This window comes from Megalobrama amblycephala, linkage group LG2, assembly GCF_018812025.1.
Source record: "Megalobrama amblycephala isolate DHTTF-2021 linkage group LG2, ASM1881202v1, whole genome shotgun sequence".
NCBI classification, from domain to species: domain Eukaryota; kingdom Metazoa; phylum Chordata; class Actinopteri; order Cypriniformes; family Xenocyprididae; genus Megalobrama; species Megalobrama amblycephala.
The window spans coordinates 3,664,690-3,690,511 of record NC_063045.1 but is presented as its reverse complement, the minus strand read 5'-3'; the positions used below and the strand labels follow the sequence as shown (position 1 = coordinate 3,690,511).

The 25,822-nt window shown below is 35.7% G+C and overlaps 1 protein-coding gene across 1 annotated transcript in view; it reads left to right on the top strand.

The window, feature by feature from the left end:
- The first annotated feature begins 6,496 nt into the window (after positions 1-6,496).
- ptprsa (protein tyrosine phosphatase receptor type Sa) overlaps positions 6,497-25,822 on the top strand; it is a 224,388-nt gene continuing 205,062 nt past the window's right edge. Inside the window, exon 1 of the mRNA XM_048182139.1 lies at positions 6,497-6,739. The gene's annotated coding sequence lies outside the window, so the exon portion shown is untranslated. The remainder of the gene's footprint in view (positions 6,740-25,822) is intronic.

Below are 25,822 nucleotides of genomic sequence, written 5' to 3'. Positions count from 1 at the left end.
TTAATTTTACTGTGGTTAAGAATTGCTTTTTTGTTTTTTTTTAACGAACACATTTGTTCATACCTCCATCATGTTTGTTTATCAGAATTGGATTGTTTATGTCCTTTCAATGAAATGCTTAACTATTATAAAATGAATTAAACATTCCCCCAAAGAGCTGAACTAATGCTCTATTGATGTCTCTCTCTGAGCGGTGATGACATCAGTGTGACACCGTGACGCCAGCGCTGTGGATGAAGACGCCGGTGGTCTCCAGTAACGGCCAGGCGTTTCTCGTCCAGATCTCCCCCACAGCGGCGCTGCAATCAGCTCCGTCATTAGGATTCAGCAGCGGCCTCCTCTGCCACTTTCAATTGGCGCCAACATGGCAGCGGAGTAGTAAATCAGGTCTGGTACTAGTTCAGCACAGAGACACGGACAGAAACCAAGCTGCAGCTTGACTGGATATGTGTAACCGACGCAATTTTGGTGGCTTCCTGATCTTTCTACATGACTGAGTTATTGAACACTACTAATTAATGGCAAAAATTAGTGTAGTGATTGCACTCAGAGCACATACGTGAATACATGTGATGTGACACAAGCTATACTTACCATCGTCTGAATCACATACGTCGACAAGAGTCAGCCCACATTGCCGTCTAAGTGCCAGGCGTGAATTAACAATTAACCAACTGTTGTTTCATAGCAACCGACACTCATTAAGAAGTTCATCATTGGCTGCTATATTCAGCACACTACCCTTGGGGTGGGCGTACATCCAGCGCAAACATCTCTTATGAAGAGATATATGAAAACATGAAGTGGAAACTAGTGTTGAAAGACTTGTCAAGACATCACATAACAGCCGGTCCCGGGAGAGGCTCTCATTGCGGAGGTGACAGGTTGATTTTTTTTTGTGTGTGTTTCGGAGCATCTATTTTTTACATTCGGCCCAATTAGATCAAGTCAGCAGAGTTTTAAAATCTGCAAAAATTATTGCATGGGAAAAACTATGAAGAATGCAGATGAGAAACACGAGGTTTGTGCTCCTTGCAAGTGCAAAACTTACGCCTGTGATGCTTGAATATCCTAGTTGGTTTCCAAAACGTTGCCAAATTGTTTTATCGTCTGCCAGTGAAGAATTGTGTAAGTTCACTCACTTAAAGGTGCAGTAAGCAATTTCTGAGAAACGCTGTTGATATTTGAAGTCACTAAAACAAACACGCCGCTGCTCAGATCATAGCCCTATTTAGATAGCTCCGCCCCCAAATTCACAAACACATTATGCAACACAGGCACCTCCCCTCTAACGAGTGTATAGGTCCCTTACTGCTGATTGACTTTGGTGCAACATGTCAACAAGTTAGCAAACATGCTACCTAGTGTGTAGTTAAAACTCCTTTTAAGTATTTAAGTAACTTGTTGCACCAAATGCGTCATAATTTAAATTACAGTTTCTAACCACATGTTAGCATTAGCAAAGATGTTTATAACATACTTAAAACTCACATTTAACAATAGCACTTAAAGTTAGCATTAGCAAATATGCTAATAGCATACAATGGGCACTTAAACTGTTTTTGGTCACTTAAAGTATTACATTTGAGGCATAACTTGTTGCACCTACTATGTAATACTATGAGTTATTTCTAACTTCAAGTTAGCATTAGCCAACATGCTAATAACATAGGGTACTTAAAACTCACATTCAGCACTTAAAGTACGACATGTTATGTGCATTAAGTTATGCTCCAAATGTAATGGTTTTAGGGTTACGAGTTTCGGTAAAGGGGTTTGTTTCAATTTTTAATTGTGAGCTAGCATTAGCAAACAAGCTAATAAAATACAATGAGTATTTAAAACTACTTGTGGGTTTGTTACAGTTTGTAATTCCATGTTAACATTAGCAAACATGCTAGTAACATACTTAAAACTCACATTTAGTACTTGAAGTATGATGTTTTGTGCTTGAAGTATGATGCTTTATGCTCAAAATGTAATACTTTAGGGTTTTAGGGTTACGAGTTTCAGTAAAGGGGTTTGTTTCAGTTTCCAATTGTAAACTAGTGTTAGCGAACAAGCTAATAACATACAGTGAGTGCTTAAAACACATTCAGCACTTAAAGTACGGCATGTTATGTGCATTAAGTTATGCTCCAAATGTAATGGTTTCAGGGTTACGAGTTTCGGTAAAGGGGTTTGTTTCAATTTTTAATTGTGAGCTAGCATTAGCAAACAAGCTAATAAAATACAATGAGTACTTAAAACTACTTGTGGGTTTGTTACAGTTTGTAATTCCATGTTAACATTAGCAAACATGCTAGTAACATACTTAAAACTCACATTTAGTACTTGAAGTATGACATGTTTTGTGCGACAAGTTATGATCAAAATGTAATAATGTTTTAGGGTTATGAGTTTCGGTATGGGGTTTGTTTCAGTTTCTAATTGTGAGCTAGTGTTAGCGAACAAGCTAATAAAATGCAATGAGTATGTGAAACTCAAATTTAGCACAGAAAGTACGACTTGTTTTGTGCAACAAGTTATGCTCAAATTGTAATACTTTAGGGTTTTAGGGTTATCAGTTTCAGTATAGGGGTTAGTTTCAGTTTCTAATTATGAGCTAGCATTAATTCAATTCAATTCACATTTATTTGTATAGCGCTTTTCACGATACATATCATTTCAAAACAGCTTTACAGAGAATGCATGTCAACATTACAATTTAAAGAATGCAGTTAGCAAATAATGTAATAATTTAGGCAATTAGCAAACAAGCTAATAACATACAATGTGTACTTAACTCACATTCAGCACTTAAAGTATGACATGCTTTGTGCCACAAGTTATGCTCATGTAATACTTTAGGGTTTTATGGTTGTCAGTTTCAGTAAAGGGATTTGTTTCTGTTTCCAATTGTAAGCTAGTGTTAGCGAACAAGCTAATAACATACAGTGAGTACTTAAAACTACTTCTGAACACTTTAAATGTACATTGGAGCGTAACTTGTTGCACCAAACATGTCGTAATTTGAGTTCAAGTATGACATGTTTGGTGTGACAAGTTACGCTCCACTTGCGGGTTTGTTACAGTTTGTAATTGCATGTTAACATTAGCAAACATGCTAATAACATACTCAAAACTCACTTAGCACTTGAAGTATGATGTTTTGTTCGACAAGTTATGCTCAAACTGTAATGCTTAATGTTTAAGGGTAACGAGTTTCGGTATGGGGTTTATTTCAATTTTTAATTGTGAGCTAGTGTTAGCGAACAAGCTAATAAAATGCAATGAGTATGTGAAACTCAAATTTAGCACAGAAAGTACGACTTGTTTTGTGAAACAAGTTATGCTCAAAATGTAATATTTATGGTTTTAGGGTAACGAGTTTCGGTATAGGGGTTTGTTTTAGATTCTAATTGTGAGTTAGCATTAGCAAACAAGCTAATAACAATATGTGTACTTAACTCACATTCAGCACTTAAAGTATGACATGTTTTGTGAAACAAGTTATGCTCAAAATGTAATACTTAATGTTTTAGGGTTATGAGTTTCGGTATGGGGTTTGTTTCAGTTTCTAATTGTGAGCTAGTGTTAGCGAACAAGCTAATAACATACAATGTAAAACTCACATTTAGCTCTTAAAATATGACATGCTTTGTGCGACAAGTTATGCTCAAAATTTAATATTTAACGTTTTAGGGTTGTCAGTTTCGGTATAGGGGTTTGTTTCAGTTTCTAATTGTGAGCTAGTGTTAGCGAACAAGCTAATAAAATGCAATGAGTATGTGAAACTCAAATTTAGCACAGAAAGTACGACTTGTTTTGTGCAACAAGTTATGCTCAAACTGTAATACTTCAGGGTTTTAGGGTTATCAGTTTCAGTATAGGGGTTAGTTTCAGTTTCTAATTATGAGTTAGCATTAGCAAACAAGCTAATAACATACAATGTAAAACTCACATTTAGCTCTTAAAATATGACATGCTTTGTGCGACAAGTTATGCTCAAAATGTAATATTTAACGTTTTAGGGTTGTCAGTTTCGGTATGGGGATTGTTTCAGTTTCTAATTGTTAGCTAGCATTAGCGCTAACACTGCTAATAACATATAATATGTAGCAAGCAAGCTTAAAAAGTGTATTTTAACTTTCATCTGTGCTGCTTCAGAGTACATCGAGCTGATTATTCATGGTGCCGCATTGCACAAGGTATTTATAGTATTACTGTGGCTGTGGGGATGGTGTTAGTTTTTTTTTTTTTTTTTGCCGTTATGCATAAGATTGCAAGCCATCCGCCGACAGAAGGAAGTGCCTCCGTTTTCTGTCAGAGTTTAGCACCCTCGCCTACTTGTGCCATCCGTTAGACAGTTGCCGTAGATATCCCAGAATGCCATAAGCGCAGTAATGCAGAGAAGCTACAGAAAGCTCAGTCTGTCCATTAGCCCGTAAAGCTACTGTTGGGTTAGCGATCGCTCATGTTAGCTAATGAACTGACAGCAACTGTTTGATCGACGGTGTTTTTGACTCTTTTTGGCTTTTACTTCAGTCACCTCGAGCTCCCCGAACACTTATCATTAAATCAGAGTGACGACCCTGCAAACCGAAGCTGCTTTGTGACGGATCAGTAAAAAGAAGGACGAGAGATTTAGTTGTAAGAAGAAGAAGGAGAAGCCTTCAGGGTATCCCTTTCAAAAGTGTAAATGAATCATGAAATCGGCCTGAAACGGAAGAGCGTGTTGTGTAACAGTTGGCAAAATGGCAGGAGAAGGTTTTTTTGCGACTGCTGTGGAGGATTCGAACTGCAGAAGATGTTCTGGTTGCCAAGGCGTTCTGGTGCCGACTGGCCTCCGCTCAGGCTAAGTTTGGCTCTCACGCCAAGTGTGGCAACCCACACGCGTGGCATAGGTATGTATCAGACAGAGGAGGCTAAGAATATGCCTTTATGAAGTTGTTGGAAGTCGAGAGGTCACCGTGAAAACTTTGGGGACTCGTCTTCTTTCTGTCCCTCTACCAGCTCCAGACTGAATCTACTCTTTATAAACCCCTGAATCTGTAGTTTTTTTTAGTGGTCTTAAAGGGGGAATACACCACTGGCTTTTAATAAAACTTGGTTGGTTATTAACCCATTCCCACATGACTAGAGAAAACTGTGAAAAAAGGCTGTGGTGGTCTCTTTTGCCAAAAACTTCAACACCCATAATGCACTTTGACTTCAATTTTGTTGCTTTTGAATTTTGGTGGGTAACATGCTGCGTGTTGTAATTACTGTAATTTAGAGATGACAACACGTGACGTTTGGGACGTCTGGGAATTATGCGTTTCTAAATGACGACACCACCTAAATGAATCTGCAGCGGTCAGGTGGTACAAGTAGGAGCTTTCCGAAAATTCCCACTTCACAAGCTGTAATTACGAGTTCTATGAGTGCATGAATGCTTTTTACGTGTTGGAATCTCATAATTAGGGTAATTACAGCATGGCATAAAACACCTAGGTTTCTCCCTAAAATCAAAAGAAAATTCAAAATTTTACAGTTTTTACTTCTTTTTTATTTTTTTACAGTATTTTATATATTACATGTAATGAGCTGTTAAATATCACAACCATTTTTAAACATTTTTACTTAAATAGTTTTACCGTAGCATTTTTACTTTTATTTTAATTTTTAAAAATATAATTCTCATTACTGTAATGTGAAACTTATTATTAAAATTATTTTGTTTTTATTATTATAATATTTAAAATGTATTATTATTAAATTCATATTATTTAAATAATAATGTATACATCATGGCTTATTAGCTGTTATTTTTGTTTACAATATTTTATACAAAAATTACATGAAATGTGCTGTTAAATCTATTATTATCATTTTTTACAATAAATATTTGAAGCAGTTAATAGTTTTACTGTAGCATTTTTACATTCCAGTTCTGTTTTTAAAGTAAGGTCCTTATTACATTAATCAAAAAATCTCATTCTCATTACTGCTCTTTGAAAACGTATAATGAAATTATTTTATAGCTGTCAAATCTATTAATCGCATCTAACAAAATATGTATATATATATATATATATATATATATATATATATATATATATATATATATATATATATACACACACAAACGTTTTGTTAGATACGATTAATAAATTTGACAGCATTATTTTTGCAAATTATTAAAATAATTTAAATTCATTAATTTATTTTAAATAAATAATTATTAACATGAAATATAATATATTATATATAATAAGAATCCTAATTGAGAAAAAAATCAAATTCATAAAAATTAACAAAAATTGGACATTTCTTCACGCGATTAATCCCTTCAGAGGAGCCTAAAGAGGCGTGGCCGGAGTCAGCGCGTTACTGAAAGGGGCGGAGTCAGAACGAGCATCTTGCAAGGGATGGGCGGAGTCCGAGACTGAGAGAGCGCAGGAGAGAGAGTGAGAGAGAGAAAGGGGGGTGGGCGTGTCCATGACGTCACCCTCCAGCTCTCCTCAGCGCGCACAGCTGTGGTTTCTCCGGAGCGGAGCTTGAAATCAGACGCGCCGAGCGAGACGCAGCGCTATCCGGGGGATTTAAACCGTTATTCGCCGCCGTCCACACCCGGAGCTCTCTCTATCTCCTTGGATCTGCCCTCTCCTTGGATTATTATCATTCTTTATTCCTTCGCGCGATGCTCATGAAGATGTAAGGGGGTTTTGCGCGTGCAGAATCAGGGAGAACACAGGAACGCGCTCGTTAAAACAAGGTAAGAGCAGTTGAAATGTGACAGCACCCACTTAATTTGAATGTCAGAAATGATTGGAAATCAAACGCCCGTTCTTATCCACTTCAACTGAAGTGTGGGGATATTTTGAAGCGCGTGGAGAAGGTGGTGCCCAGTGCGCAGTTTGCGCTCCAGACGCGTTTTGCGCATTAAGAATAAAGTCAGTTTTGATTCATTTTAAGACTTGACAGCGCGTCTCTCTGTTTTCGGGGGTTGTATTTGGCAGCTCAAGTCCGTGGGACAGTCATCCTCCCCTCCAGATCCCAAAGCCTCGCTTGTGTAAACTGAGAATTGATGCCACCGTGCGCGTGCCAGCCGCGTATATCTGATTTCAAGTACGGGGACGTGTTGAGTTCAGCATATTTTCTAATGAAACAAGTGCTGTGTGTTTATGCATCCGATCTTTCAGGAGATTCAGTTCGGCAATGCCCACCTGCTGAAAACTCCCTCATTTCAGCATAGGGAATTATTATTATCACATGCAGATAGTGTTTTAGCAGATGATTTCATCTCCAGAGTAAGAGACCTGCGTCTTTAAGCGCCAGTGATTTACATTTTATGAATGATTTATGAATATCCGTGAGTTTTAAAATCAATTGCATGGTCCAAAACTAGAGAAAATAAATGTTTTTTTTTTGTTTGTTTTTTTAATCTTCTAATTAGTGTATTTTGCCTATTATAGTTATAATATGCAAATATATGCACTGATGTTTAATTGTAAAATGTGGCTTGTTCCGCGTTGTGTTTTATTGTGTCTAGAGAGATAGATCAGTTCAGGCTGATGGGAATCAATATTCAGAATATGAGTTTTCATTGACTAAACATTGGCATTTAGTCCCTCCAGTCTTGAATATGTCGATGGCAGTGATATATGTTTATGAATCAGAGTTGAAGGAAGGGTGTTCTCGTCTCCTCCGCGGGTCATTCTGCTCCGTCTTTAATATTTCATGACGGATGGATTTGTATTTTTGCACAGTAATGGACATGTCGTTTCGGAGTGGTGTGGTTTACAGTGGATCCGATGGGAACTGTGTGTGTGTGTGCGCGTGCGTGTGTGCGTGTGCTGTATTTGCATAAAATGAGGCTTGACAGTAGAGTAATTCAAAGCCACACCCCTTTATGGACTTACATCATCATCTGAAGTGAATCGCATCGCACTTGATTGATTTCGAATGTTTGTTCAGTATCTCCACTTGTATGAATGTGTCTCTAAGTGTCTCTCAAGGGAGATTTAGTTCATTTCCACAGGTAAAACTCCCGCACAAATCTTGAAGGATTTCCCTGCTCTTTATTTCCGAACGCGGATTGATTCCGCCCGAGGAGCTCGTTTGGCTTCCCTGCAGGACATTTCAGTCCATTTATAGGCTGCGGGTCAGTGCCAAAGCCTGAATCAAGTGCACTTGTATTGTAGTCTCCCGCGCGCAGCATGACGGTCCGGCGATGAATATAGTAGTCGGATTTGTCTTTTGATTTGCGTCTACTTCTCCCGGCAGCAAAGTGGGATAAGTACCTGTCATTCCTCATGTATGAAAATGCTTGTCGTTGCTGCTTGAGTGGACATTGTGTTATTTACGCGGCGCTCCCAGAGGCCCTCTATCGCTCCAGCGCGCGCGGATTGATCTGCAGCAGCCACTGATACAGTCGCTTGTTATTGGAGGAAAAAACCGATGACGTAACACAACTGATTAGCCTATTATTTTTCTAAAATTATTTTACAAAAAAAAATTGTATTAGTAAATGTTTTAGTATATGTTTTACTATATATTTGTAATAGTACATGCATTATTTATTTCTTTATTTTTAATCATAATTTATTTAGTTGTAAACTAGTTGTAAAATTTTTTTGAATTATCGAATGTTTTTGTTGACGTAAGAAAATGATTCATTTTTTACCGAAATGATTTTGTTTTACAGAAATATTTGTAAACTCAGAGAGCAACTATTAATTTTTTTACGTGAATTTTGGGATATCGCATAAACAACACTGGAAACACATTCATTGAATCAATCCCTCGATGCGCAACAATAAACTCATGTGACTTTGCCTCAGCGGAGGCTGTGATTGGATAACTGGACTAACCAGCGGACCAATCGCATCACAGCATCTCAAATGTTGGTTTGTACTGAAGTCATTTATGATGGAGGATAAAAGAGCCACAGTTTCTTCCCGGATTATTTCAGATATTTTGCAGCAGTTTCCCAGGAAGTGATGATTTTGGATGGGAACACTGCTTTATTTGCAAATGTTTCATGTAATATTCCAATTGTGCGCACAAGTTAAATTCAGAAACATAGATGATGGAAACATATAGCTATGCAAAGTGATATATCTGCCTGAACAATCAAACATTTTAATTGATGCAAGAAAATGGACTATAACGATGATTGATTTTTTCCCAAAATTATTATTTTAGAAATCATCTGTAAACGCAATGAAAAATGTATTTATTTATTTATTTATTGATTGATTGATTGAAGTTTGTGTTGTGAAAATGAAGCTGTCAATCTTGTATTGCACTCAACCCATATTTTATATATTTTTATTTTATTATTTTACATAAAACAATCTTACGTTTTCTTTAAAACCCATTTGTGCCCAAATTTTTCTGCATGGTTTCATGCGTATAGTCGTGTTAATAGTGTCCTGTGAACATGTTCTGCATTTATTTTCCACAGGTTTTTGTTTTTTTTTTTTCTTAAAAATCGTGTTGAATGTGCAGCAGCTATAGTTGCCCGTGGGAAAATATTTTGTATGCACCCCTTCAATGTCAAATAACATTTGGCATCTAACTCAAAATAACAGCTTTCAACAGATCAATCTTTATTCATAAACACATTTATTATGTATAAACATCTAAGAACATTCAATGCGAAGCTGCATCTATCTTATAATCTCTTGAATATCAAAACACAAAAAACAACAAATCCATTTGTTTTAAAGTGGAGGAACATAGTGCAGCACATTAAGTTGCCCAAACAGAGCACTGTGAATCAAAAAGTTAAATGTAAATAAATAAATAAAAATATATGTGACCCTGGAGCACAAAACCAGTTATGAGTTGCACGGGTATATTTGTAGCAACAGCCAACAATAGATTGTATCGATTTTTCTTTAATGCCAAAAATCATTAGGATATTGAGTAAAGATCATGATCCATGAAGATATTTTGTAAATTTCCTACCGTAAATATATCAAAAATATATCTTTGTGAGTGGATATGCATTAAGGACTTCATTTGCACAATTTTAAAAGTATTTTTCTCAATATTTTGATTTTTTTTGCACCCTCAGATTTGAGATTTTCAAATAGTTGTATCTCGGCCAAATATTGTCCTATCCTAACAAACCATAATCAATGATTGATCAGACATCAAAAATTGAACCTTATGACTGGTACATTTTAACAAAAAAACATATGACAAAAAGTGCATACAGACAATTTCCTTCAAAGGAATTCATAATGGGAAGTTCGTGTCATACGCTTCCCTTTTCTCTTGGGTCGAGTTTTAGTGGTTTGCATGAACTTTCTTGAAGCGCTCAACATGCAAGACAGCGCATTCTCACATGCAAAGGAAGTGCGTCCATCACTATCAAATGAACTGTCAGTTAAAGGGTTAAGTTATGTTTTAGGTGGTATATTATGAAAGAAGAAAGCACTAAACACCAATAACCTTGATTTATTAACTTATTAACACAGTATTCCCCATGATATATGTACTTACAAGTCATTTGCCCGCTTGGGCTTTTAAGTGTGTACAAAAAAACTATAAAAATCTTGCAAGATTTGTTTTGTTTGGATGATTCTAGTGACCTTCATGATTGTATAGATATATATATATATGTCAACAAAAAATATTTATTAGTAACATGAAAATTACATTTCTTTGTGAGAGTTTGCCTTCGCCATGCTTCCTGGAAGTAGAGGTAGGAAGTTGACAGCCTCATGTGACAGGAAGGAAGTGAATACTTTTTTTTTTTTGTTCTTGAAATCCTTTATTTGGTCGTTTTCTTGAATGTCATTGTGACATAAAACATGGATCACATCTAGAAAAATACTTGCAAAAGAAAAATGACAACTATACACTATGGAAACTATAGTTGCCGGTGGGCTTAAATGGGTTTTAAAGTAAGAAAACTCGCCGATTATAATTTTTTGTTTTCAAAAATGATATTTATTTTCATGCAATAATATTAATTCATAGTTATTTTACATTTTATGTATATTATTAAATATAAAATAAATGTTGTATATATTTGACACATTTATTTTTTAGATAGATAAATTAGAATATTATTTAGAAATATTAGAAATATTATTAGAAATGTATTTTTTTATTTATTCTGTTAAGGCAGATTATTAAATATTAAATTAATTTCCAAGAATTATATATGCTGTAATTATTATATATCAATTTAAATGTAATTTTTTTTTTAATCAATCATAAAGGCATGTTAATGTCATAATTTGGTGATTCGGTTTGACTGACATGCTCTCCCCAGTGTAATGGTGTGAGCAGTGATATAGCACGCCATGATCTGAGTCTCTTCAGCCTTGAAGCTCTTTCAGAGAGGCTGTTTTTGTTCAGTGTGTCAGACCTCCATTCAGATTGCGTCTCGACACTGAATTACTGTGCCGTTCTCGATCACAGAGTCAGACCTTCGTCTGAACATGTCAATGATTTGAGGAATATTGTGATCGGCTCTCGTATCCCAGCAGCCCTTGTTGTGTGAAGACGGATGGCCTGTGCTTGTGTTGGAGCTGATAAGGATGAGCGCTTTTCACGAGCTCTTAAAGAGCGACGCTTGCCTCCGTGAATCCATGGCACTACCTGCTGTAAAATAGCCACTTAATGACCAGGAGGAGAGGATTATGGGCCGTGAAACAACACACACATTCACACGCGTGTCCTCGGAGTCGTGCTGTCGGTACGCTGGGGCTCTGCTTTATCATACGGCGGCATGTTCTCAGATACTCTTCAGAACTGATGCTTGAGAAAGCAACTGATCTCAGTTCAGTTTTCCTGCACTATGGAAGAGGATTCAGTACATGTGGTCAGATGTAAACTAGTTAGCTGTACACTGTAAAAAAGATTTGTTGGTTTAACTTTAAAAAAGTAAGTTTCCTGGTTGCCCTAAAATGTTGAGTTCGTTGAAATTAAATATTTGAGTTAATGCAATGAAGGCGATTGATTTAATCAGCAGAAACTCAAAATATTATGTTATCTGGACTACATGAATTATTGAAGTTTATTTCACAAAAAGAAAAATGTTGTGGTAACAAATCATGAAAATAATTTTAATACAAATTTTAACTATAGTTAAAAGGCAGAAACTTTGCATCACTGGCAATATGCAAACTTATCAGTTCATGTGTTGTTTTTCTGCTGAATTCAACAATTGATTCACAATAAATTATTTTCCAATATTATTTTAAAGGCTAAAAACCTATGATTTATGTACTTTAGAAACACATCTAGTTTTATTTTATTTTTTTTATTATATTTTAGAAACGAGATCTAAATTTTATTTTCTATTTTATACAATTAGAGGATGTAAATAATTAAAAAATTTTTATTTTGTTTTATGATTATATTATATTTATGTACTTTGAAAACAAGAGACCTAAATATTATTTTATCTATTTTTTATATATATATATATATAATGTGAGGATCTCAATCGTTTTATTTTATTTTATTTTGATTATATTTATGTATTTTAGAAACAATAGATCCAAATTTTATTTTATTTTATACAATTAGAAGGTATAAATTATTTTATTTTATTTTTGTTTTATGATTATATTTATGTATTTTAAAAACAAGCGATTTATATTTTATATTTAATCAGAGGATCATTTTATTTTGTGATTACATTATATGTACTTTAGAAATTAAGTGTTTTATTTCAGAGAAATATAGAAATTTTAGATTTATGTTATTTTTGTTTTATTTTATTTCATGATTATATTATATTTATGTACTTTAAGAGATCAGTTTTATTTTAATCTTATTGTTGTTTTATTTTTATTTGATTATATTAAATTTATGTACTTTAAAAATGAGATCTACATTTTATTTTATTTTTTATACAATTAGAGGATCTAAATCATTTTATTTTATTTTTATTTTATTTTATTCTATGATTATTAGCCTATGTTTATATTTATGCACATATGTATATTTATATACTTCAATTTAAATTTATTTATTTTATTTTATTTTATTTTATTTTATTTTATTTTATTTTCAGTGTTCCAAATCTGTTAGGATTTAGTCTACAAGTGTCTGAACGCACACTTACTGAAGTGCACCAGCAGAAGTTCAGAGTGCATTCCTCCGTCTCTCATTGGCTGCTGTGTGTGAGTGTATCATTTGCTTGCAGTGCATGTGCAGAATGTGCTTTTACACTAGTATGAGCAGACAGTAAAGAGTCTGGGCTCTTATACTTGGACCTCCCGCTTGTTCGTAGCAGAATTTAGCCTTTGCTGGTGTTTCCAGGAAGGCTTCAGCCTTTATGTGTTGGAGCCTGACAGTTTAATGGGTTTGATGTGTACCTGCGCTCGCACAGGGGGCCTGCAGGAGCTACGGGTGCGTATAAAAGAATGATGGGCCGCGGTGTCAGACAAGATGGAGAAAGAGTGTTTCGCACCTCTGGGAATATAAATGCTACGGGCGGATCCAAGTTCATCCATAGTGTAAGGGTCAGCAAGACAAGCAGGGAATAATTATCTTGGCAAAGCACATCATCAGTTATCAAGGGGGCGGGGTTTGTCTTGAAATCACGTCACAATTTGCATATATGTTGTAAAAAAAAAAACAACAACAAGGACTTGATGATGTCATCACAGAAGGAAAGTCGTTTTAGAGGTGAAAAAAGTTACATTTTAATGAAAGGTAAATTTTTTTTTTTTTTTTGTAGCAGTGAATTGTTTGAAACAAGACCAAGAATGCCAAGAATGGGGGGTGGAATTGTGGCATAGGATTTACTTTGAAACCCTTTTTACTCAGAAATTGCTAATAAATTTCACAAATTTTCACATGAAGTGATGCATTTCTGTGAAACTGGGTGTTCAGTGAAAAAAAAATAAAAAACTATGGGGCTGGGCTTGATTTTGACTATCTGCAGTTGATTGGATGGAGAAAAGTGTAAAGCAGATGGCAGGTGGTTTGAGGGGCGGAGTTTATAAAATATGAGTATTGATGATGTCATCAGTAAAGGAAATTCGTTTTAGAGGCGGATTAATGAAAGTATATAGCAGGTGGTTAGAGGGGCGGAGTTTATAAAATATGAGTATTGATGATGTCATCAGTAAAGGAAATTAGTCTTAGAGGCGGATTAATGAAAGTATATAGCAGGTGGTTTGAGGGGCGGAGTTTATAAAATATGAGTACTTGATGATGTCATCAGTAAAGGAAATTCGTTTTAGAGGCGGATTAATGAAAGTATATGGCAGGTGGTTTGAGGGGCGGAGTTTATAAAATATGAGTATTGATGATGTCATCAGTAAAGGAAATTAGTCTTAGAGGCGGATTAATGAAAGTATATAGCAGGTGGTTTGAGGGGCGGAGTTTATAAAATATGAGCACTTGATGATGTCATCAGTAAAGGAAATTCGTTTTAGAGGCGGATTAATGAAAGTATATAGCAGGTGGTTAGAGGGGCGGAGTTTATAAAATATGAGCACTTGATGATGTCATCAGTAAAGGAAATTCGTTTTAGAGGCGGATTAATGAAAGTATATAGCAGGTGGTTAGAGGGGCGGAGTTTATAAAATATGAGTACTTGATGATGTCATCAGTAAAGGAAATTCGTTTTAGAGGCGGATTAATGAAAGTATATAGCAGGTGGTTAGAGGGGCGGAGTTTATAAAATATGAGTACTTGATGATGTCATCAGTAAAGGAAATTCGTTTTAGAGGCGGATTAATGAAAGTATATAGCAGGTGGTTTGAGGGCGGAGTTTATAAAATATGAGTACTTGATGATGTCATCAGTAAAGGAAATTCGTTTTAGAGGCGGATTAATGAAAGTATATAGCAGGTGGTTTGAGGGGCGGAGTTTATAAAATATGAGCACTTGATGATGTCATCAGTAAAGGAAATTCGTTTTAGAGGCGGATTAATGAAAGTATATGGCAGGTGGTTTGAGGGGCGGAGTTTATAAAATATGAGCACTTGATGATGTCATCAGTAAAGGAAATCCGTTTTAGAGGCGGATTAATGAAAGTATATGGCAGGTGGTTAGAGGGGCGGAGTTTATAAAATATGAGCACTTGATGATGTCATCAGTAAAGGAAATCCGTTTTAGAGGCGGATTAATGAAAGTATATGGCAGGTGGTTTGAGGGGCGGAGTTTATAAAATATGAGCACTTGATGATGTCATCAGTAAAGGAAATCCGTTTTAGAGGCGGATTAATGAAAGTATATGGCAGGTGGTTAGAGGGGCGGAGTTTATAAAATATGAGCACTTGATGATGTCATCAGTAAAGGAAATCCGTTTTAGAGGCGGATTAATGAAAGTATATGGCAGGTGGTTTGAGGGGCGGAGTTTATAAAATATGAGCACTTGATGATGTCATCAGTAAAGGAAATCCGTTTTAGAGGCGGATTAATGAAAGTATATGGCAGGTGGTTTGAGGGGCGGAGTTTATAAAATATGAGTACTTGATGATGTCATCAGTAAAGGAAATCCGTTTTAGAGGCGGATTAATGAAAGTATATGGCAGGTGGTTTGAGGGGCGGAGTTTATAAAATATGAGTACTTGATGATGTCATCAGTAAAGGAAATTCGTTTTAGAGGCGGATTAATGAAAGTATATGGCAGGTGGTTTGAGGGGCGGAGTTTATAAAATATGAGTACTTGATGATGTCATCAGTAAAGGAAATTTGTTTTAGAGGTGGAAAATGCTGCATTTTAATAAAAGGCAAGCATTTTTTTTGTCTGTAGTGTAACTGACAAACATTAAGCATTTGTTTGACAACCTTCAGAGAGCGTATTGTGTTAAAACAGGGCGATGACATCGCGGCGCCTCCATTTAATGTGTGTGTGACTCATGGTAAAGGTCATTTGGAGACTGGGTCAGTAGGAGACGGATGGATGGATGATACGGTGCCTTCCACCGCCCCGTGTTCACACAGAGCACTTAGAAGACGCCGCCGGAGGGGGAGGTCACGGCGCGCGGCTCGTAAAGCTCGAAGGTCACCTCAACATTTCATCCGTCTTCCCACCCCGCTGAGATCATTCTCCCGACGAGGTCTCCTGAGGTTAATGCATCTGGACAAACAGAGGAAGACAACGTTCGTTTGTTCTCTTCCGTCCGCTGCGTGCTTGTCGTCTGCAGTTTTCGTCTGCTGACATAATATCCATGAATGATTCATCTGCGCTCATGTATAATTGAATGAAGGCAGGCAGTGGCTCGTCTGCCGGTGCGAATGAAACTCCAACAGTTTCATCTACTCTTTACATCTTTATTGGTCTGTTCTGGGATAATCCGATCAGGATGCATGAGATTGCCATATGGGATCCGTGACCGGGGTTATGTGATGGGAGAATGATGGAGGCTTAGGCATCTCACTCTTTTAAAGCATTAGAGGCACAAATCCCAAGCTTTTGTTTTTGGGAACTAATAAATAAAGTATTATCTGGCATAAAAGTAACCGTGCTAGTTTTAAACATATATAAATACACACACACACACACACACACACACACACAAATATATTTATATTAACTACAAATAAATACATTAATATTAAATTATTAAAACTAAAAAAATATATATATTTTGTATGTATTTATTAATATATTTACTTCTGAATATATCAAATATTTATATTTTTTTATATTATACATTATATATTTATATAATTTTAAAATATTAATATATAAATAATAATATTACAATATTTTTAATGTGGTAATTTAAAATATTATGTGGTAACATGTATGTAAATTTAGTAGTATTTAAATAACAAATTTCTTTAATTATTTTTAAAACCATTTTCAGACGTTATAATAATGTTATATGAATAAAAAATGAAATGACTCATATTTGACCTTTGACCTCCTCATCAGTCCTGAAGGTCAAGCAGCTCCTGTCGCTCCACTCGGCTCAATAAAACATTTCCTGAGAGTTTCAGGTTGTGTTTTGTGTCGAGAGACAAAGTGAGTGCAGTGAAGGTGTAGAAGAGGTGACAGGTGGGATGAAGCTGTCGTGACGGACATCAGCCGTTATTGATCAGGGAGATTCATAACACGGGCCGCCCGCTTCACTGTCATCTTCCCATAATCCCTTTCACCTCGTATCATATCCCAGCCATTCCGCACCTCACAATCCCCTGTCTAGTCTTCGGATATGCACATATTATGGCCTTATCTGCTTAGTCTAAGATCTGGACACATCTGTATTCACAGAGACATTTAGCAGTTTTATCATTACATATTGAACACACACTGCTCAGCGTGAGCTCTTACAAGCTCAAACTTACCAAATTAAAACGGGATGGGGATGAAACACATAAAAACATGTCCAGATTATACTTCTCAAAAAAAAAATATATATATATATATATATATATATATATATATATATATATATATATATATATATATATATAGTAAATACATATAAAAATTGCTTTTTTCTATTGTTTTCTATTATTTTCTATTTTTATTTTTTTTACTATTGTAGTTTTTTCAATGTCAATTTCTCTCTGAAATTGTCAATGAAATGCAGAATGTTTTATCTTTATATTTGTATTATTCTTCTTATTTATTATTCTGCATAATATGAAAATATACTAATATTATTTTTATTAACATTATTTGTTTAATATATGATTTTTTGTTTTTTTGTGTGTATATTTATTTGTTTAATTGTTCATTTATAAATGATGCATGTGTTATTTATTATGATGCATGTGAAAACAAATAATATTTAATATTGTTTAATATTTGATTTTTTTTTGTGTGTATATGTATATATTTAAAATAAATGAATAAATAAAATTGGCTTAATTTTCTATTTTAATTATTTAATTGTATTTAATAGTTTTTTCTAATGTCAGCCTTCCCCCCCCCCCCAGTTATTGAAATGCAGAATAATGTATTATAATTTTTTATTTTATTTTTTATTTATTAATTTTGATATTTTTAGTTTAAAAAAAATACATACATAACAAATACATACATATATACATACAATTTTAAAAACTCTATTTTTATTTAAATGTCAATTTCACCCCCAACTGGTCAATGAAATGCAGAATAATGTTTTATCTTTATATTTTAAGTATTCTTGTTATTTATTATTCTCATTTCTGAGTAATAATATGGAAAAAAATACAAAATTTATTTATATTTTTTATCTGTGCATTTATATATATATATAATTATTATTATTATTATTATTATATTAGGGTAATGAAACTGTTTTTCTTTTGATTTTGTGATGACCTGGACATGTGTTTTTGCCAGATTCACCCTTGATCACTAACAGCACCCAAAATGACTTTAGCGCTCATTTCTTGTGTCCTAAAGGGTCTCTTTTGGTTTCCACATTTTCATCATCTTTCTGTTTCTTCTAACTGTCGTGTGTTTCTGTGCTCCGTTGGGTTCCTGCTCTATTAACGGTAACCGCGTTTTTTTCCCCTGTAGGTCCTAATGGGCTAGCGTTAGTGAGCACACAAGTGTAGCCGCGTGGCTATCGGTCAGAGATAAAGCCCTGTAGGTGATGCGTCCTCTCGCTACGCTCTCAGGATTGATCGTTACGTGATTTCACTGACTGACTTTCCTCCAGTTTTGGATACAAAATCAGCATTGGACACAGCGGCAGGGCTGACTCCATTCAACCAAAGCAAAAACGCTGAAAATAATAAGTGCTTTTTTGTGAAGTGTCAAGGTAAATTGCCAGCTCATTTACATTTTAAGCAGCGCAACGTTCTTTAATTGAGTCAGTTTATCAGCACAGTTTAATAGTGCTAATTTTACTTACACATGGGAACACTTAAACAGATACTGTGTGTTTTTCCCCATATTCGAGGAGTATTTAGGGAGGAATGTGAGGAATTTGGCCGCTCGCTCGGTATCAGGTTGTGTTGTGTTTCCCAGGTGCGCAGCGGACAGAGATTTGGGAGCCGGCCAGCGTCGGCTGGTCGAGATGAGGACGTGTGTTGGTCCGGCAGGAGAGAGTCAACACTCACTCTTTCTCAGGCCTCGTGTTGACAAAATGGGATTTTATCTATCAGAAAACATCCTTAAAACACATTTTCTGATGGATAAAATCAAGTCTTTTCCAGTTTCACTTGGACAAAACTTTTAGAAAGACACTGCTGTACCTTTAAATATGATTGGCTAACTTTCACCAGAGCGGGTCAAGTTGCTGAAAAGTGCAGCAGTCGGGTTCTGGGACTAAAAACTCCATTCATTTTCTCCATAGGGAAATTGATTTTTAACGATATCTTATAAACCGTTTAAAGACAGCCTTACTATGTGCGACAAGGTTGTTAATCGAAGGTATTTTCATATGTTGAAACCGTCAGCCTTGCGTTATTTACATTTACTCTTAAAATAATCATGTTTAACAGCAGAATTCCTGGTGAAAAACTACATTACCCATGATGCTGTATAGAAAATTCCACCAATCAGAGAGTCGAAACTAGCTAAATGTGACAAAATATCTTGTTAGCTCCACCCACTGCGAATGACGCAATCGAGTCGGTCACCCTACTCTCTCAAAATACTTAATATTTGAATATAAATGCAAATTTTGCAATAAAATATATTGTTTATAAAATATATTTCCCTCTCTAAAGCCATTAAGTACAGTCTTGTACCCAGTGTTGGGATAAGTTACTTTTAAAAATTATGCAATGTTGTGTTACTCGTTAGTTGCATTACTTAGTTACTTTTTACGGAAAGTAATGCATTACGTTACTTTTGCGTTACTTTTTCTGACCTGGGCTGGGCTTGCATGTTTGTTTTTTTGTAAAAACAATAAATTTTCATTTGATAAAGTAATTTTTTGCATTGCTTGTTATATTCAAAAAAGTAATCTGATTACATAACTCAAGTTACTTGTAATGCGTTACCCCAACACTTTGTCATTTTGTCCCATTTTCAAAAGCTATTTTGCTTCAAATCAAAGTTTGTAATGTTGTGATTCGCCTCATAGCTGGTTAGTTTGGTTCATGGCTTATAACACTTTAACCAAAACTTTTTAAAAAATCCCTATGAATGGAAAAAATACTTCTGGAACCAATGTTGCTGAAAAAGTGGGCGGCACTGTTGCACTCTATAGGCATTGAAAATATATGAAATACAAATGCGGATATATGTTAATGAGCTGTGATATCATCGCAAATGCAAAATCCGGTTTTCTGTGATGTGATCCCATTATTGAATGAGATTTTATGGATTACAATGGCCTAAAAAGCATTTTGCATGAGGAGCGTTTCGTCTCTTTGTGTTTTGTTTAGTGGATCATTAGCTTTGTGCTGAGTTGTCTCGGGACTCGGGATGTTCAGACGATAAGATCCTTTTTAAGGTAATGCATTGGGTGGCACTGCTCCGGCAGGAAGAGAGGAAGTGACAGAGACGGGGTGGTTCATTACTCACAAGCTTCACTCCAGAGAGAGCTACTGTTTAATTCATGTGCTGATGCGACACAGTGATTCTGTTAACCAGAGGACGTCTGGAGCGTTTGAACAGCTCATGGTCTACCAAACAAACCACCATCTTATAGATGACTTAGCTGGTATTTCGATGAACTTGAGTTCCTAGTGAAGAACTTGGAGATTGTTTGCTTATTTATTTATTTAATTATTTAGATTTGATTTTTTTTATTATTTATTTGTTTTATGTATTGATTTATTCATTAGATTTATTTACATATTTATATTTTTACTTGTATTTATTTATTTATATTTTTTAATAATTTATTTGATTTATTTACATTATTTTTTATTTAACTTGTATTTATTTATTATTTTATTTTTTATTAATTTATTTTTTATTTACATTATTTATATTTTTACTTGTAATTATTTATTAGCTTTTATTTAATTTATTTTTATTCATTTATTTGATTTATATACAAATTAACATTTTTACTTGTATTTTAGTTTTTATTTGTTTGTATTTATTTAGTATTTATTGTTTTTTGTTCATTTTTTGTTTATTTATTTTATTTACATATTTATATTTGTAATTATTTATTAGTTTTTGTTTATTTTTATTCATTAATTTATTTTATTTATATACATATTAATATTTTTACATGTATTTATTAGTTCTTGTTTGTATTTATTTAGTATTTATTGTTATTTTTATTCATTTGTTTGTTTATTTTATTTACATATTTATATTTGTATTTATTTATTAGTTTTTAGTTTTTTATTTATTTGTTTTATTTACATATAATTTTATTTGTTCATTTCTTTTTATTTACATATTTATATTTTTGTTTGTATTTATTTATTATTTATCATTATTTTATTAGTTTTTATTTATCCATTCATTTATTTCATTTACATATTTATATTTTTATTTATATTTATTTATTACTTTTTATTTATTTATTCATATATATTTGTATTTATTTGATTGTTTTACTATATTTGTTTTAGTTTTTAAGCTTGTATTAGTATGTAGTGAGAGTTGGTGCCTTATTTTAATTCAGTAAAAAACTACACTGTCAGTGTCGTATTGTACTCAACCCATATATTACAAAGTTTTTTGACGTCTTTGCCTGAACGATCTACACAAAGTTACCCAAAAGTACAACATACTGAATATTTTGTCGATATTTCTCTTCTAATTGAGGTCTGATATTGTTTTATGACTTTGCCTTCATTTTCTGAGGCATTTTAGGATGATTCTCCTGCTGGTTGTGTGATAGACGCCACGGCCGCAGACTTTTAATTACCGCGTGAATTCGGTCTGTTTTGTGCCGCAGCTTCAGAGGGCAGATGTGAAATTTGCACCTCCTGTTTTCTGTGGTGTATCGTTTCTTCTCATGACTTCCTCTCTTCTTCCCCTCACATCTATTTGCAGTTCTCTCTGGAGTTTTATTCTCTTTCAGGGCTCACTGGCTTGTCATCTCTCTCGCTGAAGATCTGAAATGTTCTGGAACCTTCCGTTTTAACGAGTCCCAATCAAAACCCGGGGAAATTGGATGGTGCAGTGAATCGGAAAGCGCTCGAGCGATTCCTCAGCTTCAAAAGCCTCGTCGACACGAAATCTTAATTATGCAATAGATAAATGCAGGTGTATGGATGCAGTAATTTCAGTCTGAACTGTTTGTTTGACAGTCTCTGATTATGAACCGTCCCAGTTTCTCTGTTCTCGGCGCCGGTGGTCTCCTGCTGCGTGTTCCTCTATAAGCCAGATCTCATTCACGCTCCCCACTATCATTGTTTTTATCCGCAGTTCTGGAGAGCAATTACCAACATCAGAAACCCTGCTGAATATTCATGAGGCCTCACTGTATTATGCAAGTATGCAGAGAAATATGCAAAGCAGTTTTGTGGCTACAGTGCAGGTATGTTCATGTATCTTACAAGACGCAATTGAAGAAACCTCCAACCCTAAATATAGAACTTTGGTGTTAAGGAATCTTTTGACACCCTACTAACTGCATCGCAACTCTTAGAACACCTTAGCACCACCTAGCAACCGCATAGAATATTAGCGTAGAAGCACCTTAGCAACTGCCTAGTACCCACTCTGCAACTGCATAGCAATGCCCAGAACACCTAGCAACACCCTAGAAACTGCATAACACCTCTTACAACACCTTAGCCCCACCTAGCAATACGCTAGTAACTGCATAACAACTCTTAGAACGCTTTAGCAACCGCATAGCAATTCAGCATAGCAGCTCTGAGAACACATTAGCAACCACCTAGCAACTGCATAGCACAGCTCAGAACACCTAGCAACACCCTAGAAACTGCATAGCACCTCTTAAAACACCTTAGCACCACTTAGCAACACCCTAGCAACTACATAACTCTTACAACCCTTTAGCAACCAACAAAAAAATTGCATATCAATTTTTAAAACACCTTAGCAGCCACTTAGTAACTGCATAGCAACTCTTAGAACACCTTACCAACACCCTAGCAACCACATAGCCAATCTTAGAAAACTTTTAGCAAGCGCGTAGCGACTCTTATAACACCTTAGAAAACACCTAGCAACACCATAGCAACCACATAGCTACTTTTAGAACCCTTTAGCAAGTGCATATTGACTATTATAACACCTTAGAAACCACCTAACAACACCCTAGCAACCATATAGCTGCTTTTAGAACTCTTTAGCAAGTGCATGTCGACTCTTAGAACACCTTAGAAACCACCTAGCAACACCTTAGCAACCACACAGCAACTCTTAGAACACTTATGTGACCACATAGCAACTCTTAGAACACCTTAGCAACACCCTAGCAACCGCATAGCCTCTCTTAGAACACTTTACTAAGTGCACAGCAACTCAGAACACGTAAGCAACCACAGAGCAACACCTTAGCAACCACATAGCCACTTTTAGAACCCTTTAGCAAGTGCATATTGACTTTTATAACACCTTAGCAACACCCTAGCAACTGCATAGCCACTCTCAGAACACTTTAGCAAGCGCATAGAGAATATTAGATCACCTTACAAGCCACCTAGCAACACACTATCAACCACATAGCAACTCTTAGAACACTTAAGCAACCACATAGCAACTCTTAGAATGCCTTAGAAACACCCTAGAAACTGCATAGCAACTCTTAGAACACTTTAGAAATGCAGGTGCATAGCAACTCCTAGAACACCTTAGAAACCACTTAGCAACCAAACACTTAAGACAACACATAACAACATGCTGAAAACATTCGGAACACATTAGTAACCACCCTAGCATTGCAATGTCGTCATTTGTATGTGCAAGTTTCTTCAGAAAGGAACAAACACCAGTTTTGTTTTCATCATTATTATAATGAGCTACTAAACAGCTCAATGGCGTGTCGCCAATCATGGTGTATTTTGCGTTTCTGTCAAGTTGTACATATTCCTCAAATGTGTCATGATGGATATGTTTTATTATGCAAAAGTTTGCATTGTTCCCCTCCAGTTTGTTTGTGTAAAGCAGGTGGTCGTAAACATCTCCGTGGTCACAGTAAATCAGCAGGCCTGTTATCGTGAGCCATATATCTGCATATTGTCATGAGACGATGCCCGCAGCGCACGTCTGACAGCGTAATGGATGAGATGTTGTGATACGCTTTTATTTGTGCTGCTCCAAGCCTTGACTCCATACTCACTGTGTCTCTTCTCGTTTGACAAATTTGTCCTAATTTATGGTTGTTTATAAAAGCCGGGAGGCAATCCATTCTGAGCTCTCACGCTTGGAAGTGCCTCCCCCCGATCAAACGGCCGGCTGTAGATCAAACCCACTCCAGCGGGCTTTAGCTGCTTTTAGTGTCTTCAACCTGATCTGCGGCTTCTAGAAGATTCCCTCAAGGTCACTCCAACCACCTGGAGGAACATTATATAGCTCTTTTGTAGCTCTGGTATACGGAGCTCTGCATATGACATGCAAGAAAAAAAATTAAATCGTGCGCATGATTTACTAATTCGTTCCCTTGATTTACTAAAACGTGCGTTTCACCCCTCAGCGAGGTCTTACTCGCCCCGGGGACTTCAAACCTGGGTCTCCGGCGTGGGTAGTTGGACGCTCTAACAAGGAGGCTAAAGGCAGCAACCTCTAGCATCAGTCGCTAGATCATCTCTTGAGATCAGAGGAGTGAGGTTTACTTGCACAGCGTCTACTAGCTGGCCTCCGTTACATGCGCACAATTTACTATTTACTATTTTGTTCCCTCGATTTATAAATCATGCGCACGTTTTAGTAAATCGAGGGAACGAAATGGTAAATTGTGCGGCATGTAATGGAGTAAATAGAGGGAACGAATTAGTAAATTGTGTGCACGATTTAGCCTAATATTTTTTTCCTACATGTCATGTCCAGGGCTCCGTACTGGTCTAACCAGCTACGAAGCAACAAGTAATTTGTCTGTCACACTGAAAAAGCGAAAATGTTACATGATGTTACACAATCACAGTGTCGGATGTTTCTCCTTTTGACTGCAGACTTTTGTGTTGTGGTAAAGCTGACATCTCTTTTGAAACTCTAGATGAGATTACTGGTGGTCTTTTACTCAGGGGAACCATCTAAGCAGGAGATGTAAGTTTCAATTTGCTTTCCATTTAATTTCTTTGCTGTATAGTAGAAACAATTTTGCTTGCGTCTGTCCTTCGGTTGACCGTTCGTGTGCTGTATGCATATGCTGCAGTTAGTAGAGGGTTCGGTTGGTCACTGTGTCGATGCACTTTGGTGTAGATCAATAATTCCATTCATGGGGCACAAGCACAAGTACAGGACAAAGTGCTTTTCTGATTGCTGCTGTATGACGCTCGTATCGATTCTGGGCTGGAATGTTTTAGCCACACTGATCAGAAAGAATGGCAGATTGCTCCATTTGCCTGCAAGTGAGCCGAATATATTCAATTATATCTGTGACATAATCATATTCTACAGATATTGTTAAATGGATAGGAATAAGATAGAAGACAAACATCTTCCCCTGCTGTCAAAGCCTGTTTTTGTCCATCTCTAATGCATGTTAATGCGGTATGGTAATATTCGACAATAGAAATATAGCAAGAGGAAGAGATTTGGCAATAGTCATTTTACTATAGTAGCAAAATATCCATGTGGCTGTTTGGATATAAAAGTGGTAAAATGATTTAAGAATGTGAAAATAAAAAAAAATGATGATTATTTAACTGCTGTATAAAAACTGGTTTGCTCGTCTTTCAGCCTGGCCTGATATGCTAGGGGGCCATCAGGTTTGGAGACCAGCTGACAAAACCAGCTAACAAAGCTGGGAGACCATCCAGACCAGCCTAAAGTGGTTTGCTGTTCTTTTAGCCTGGACTGATTTGCTAGTTTTAGAGGGGTTTTGGGGCTATCAGGTTGGGAGACCAGCTGACAAACCAGCTAACAAGGCTG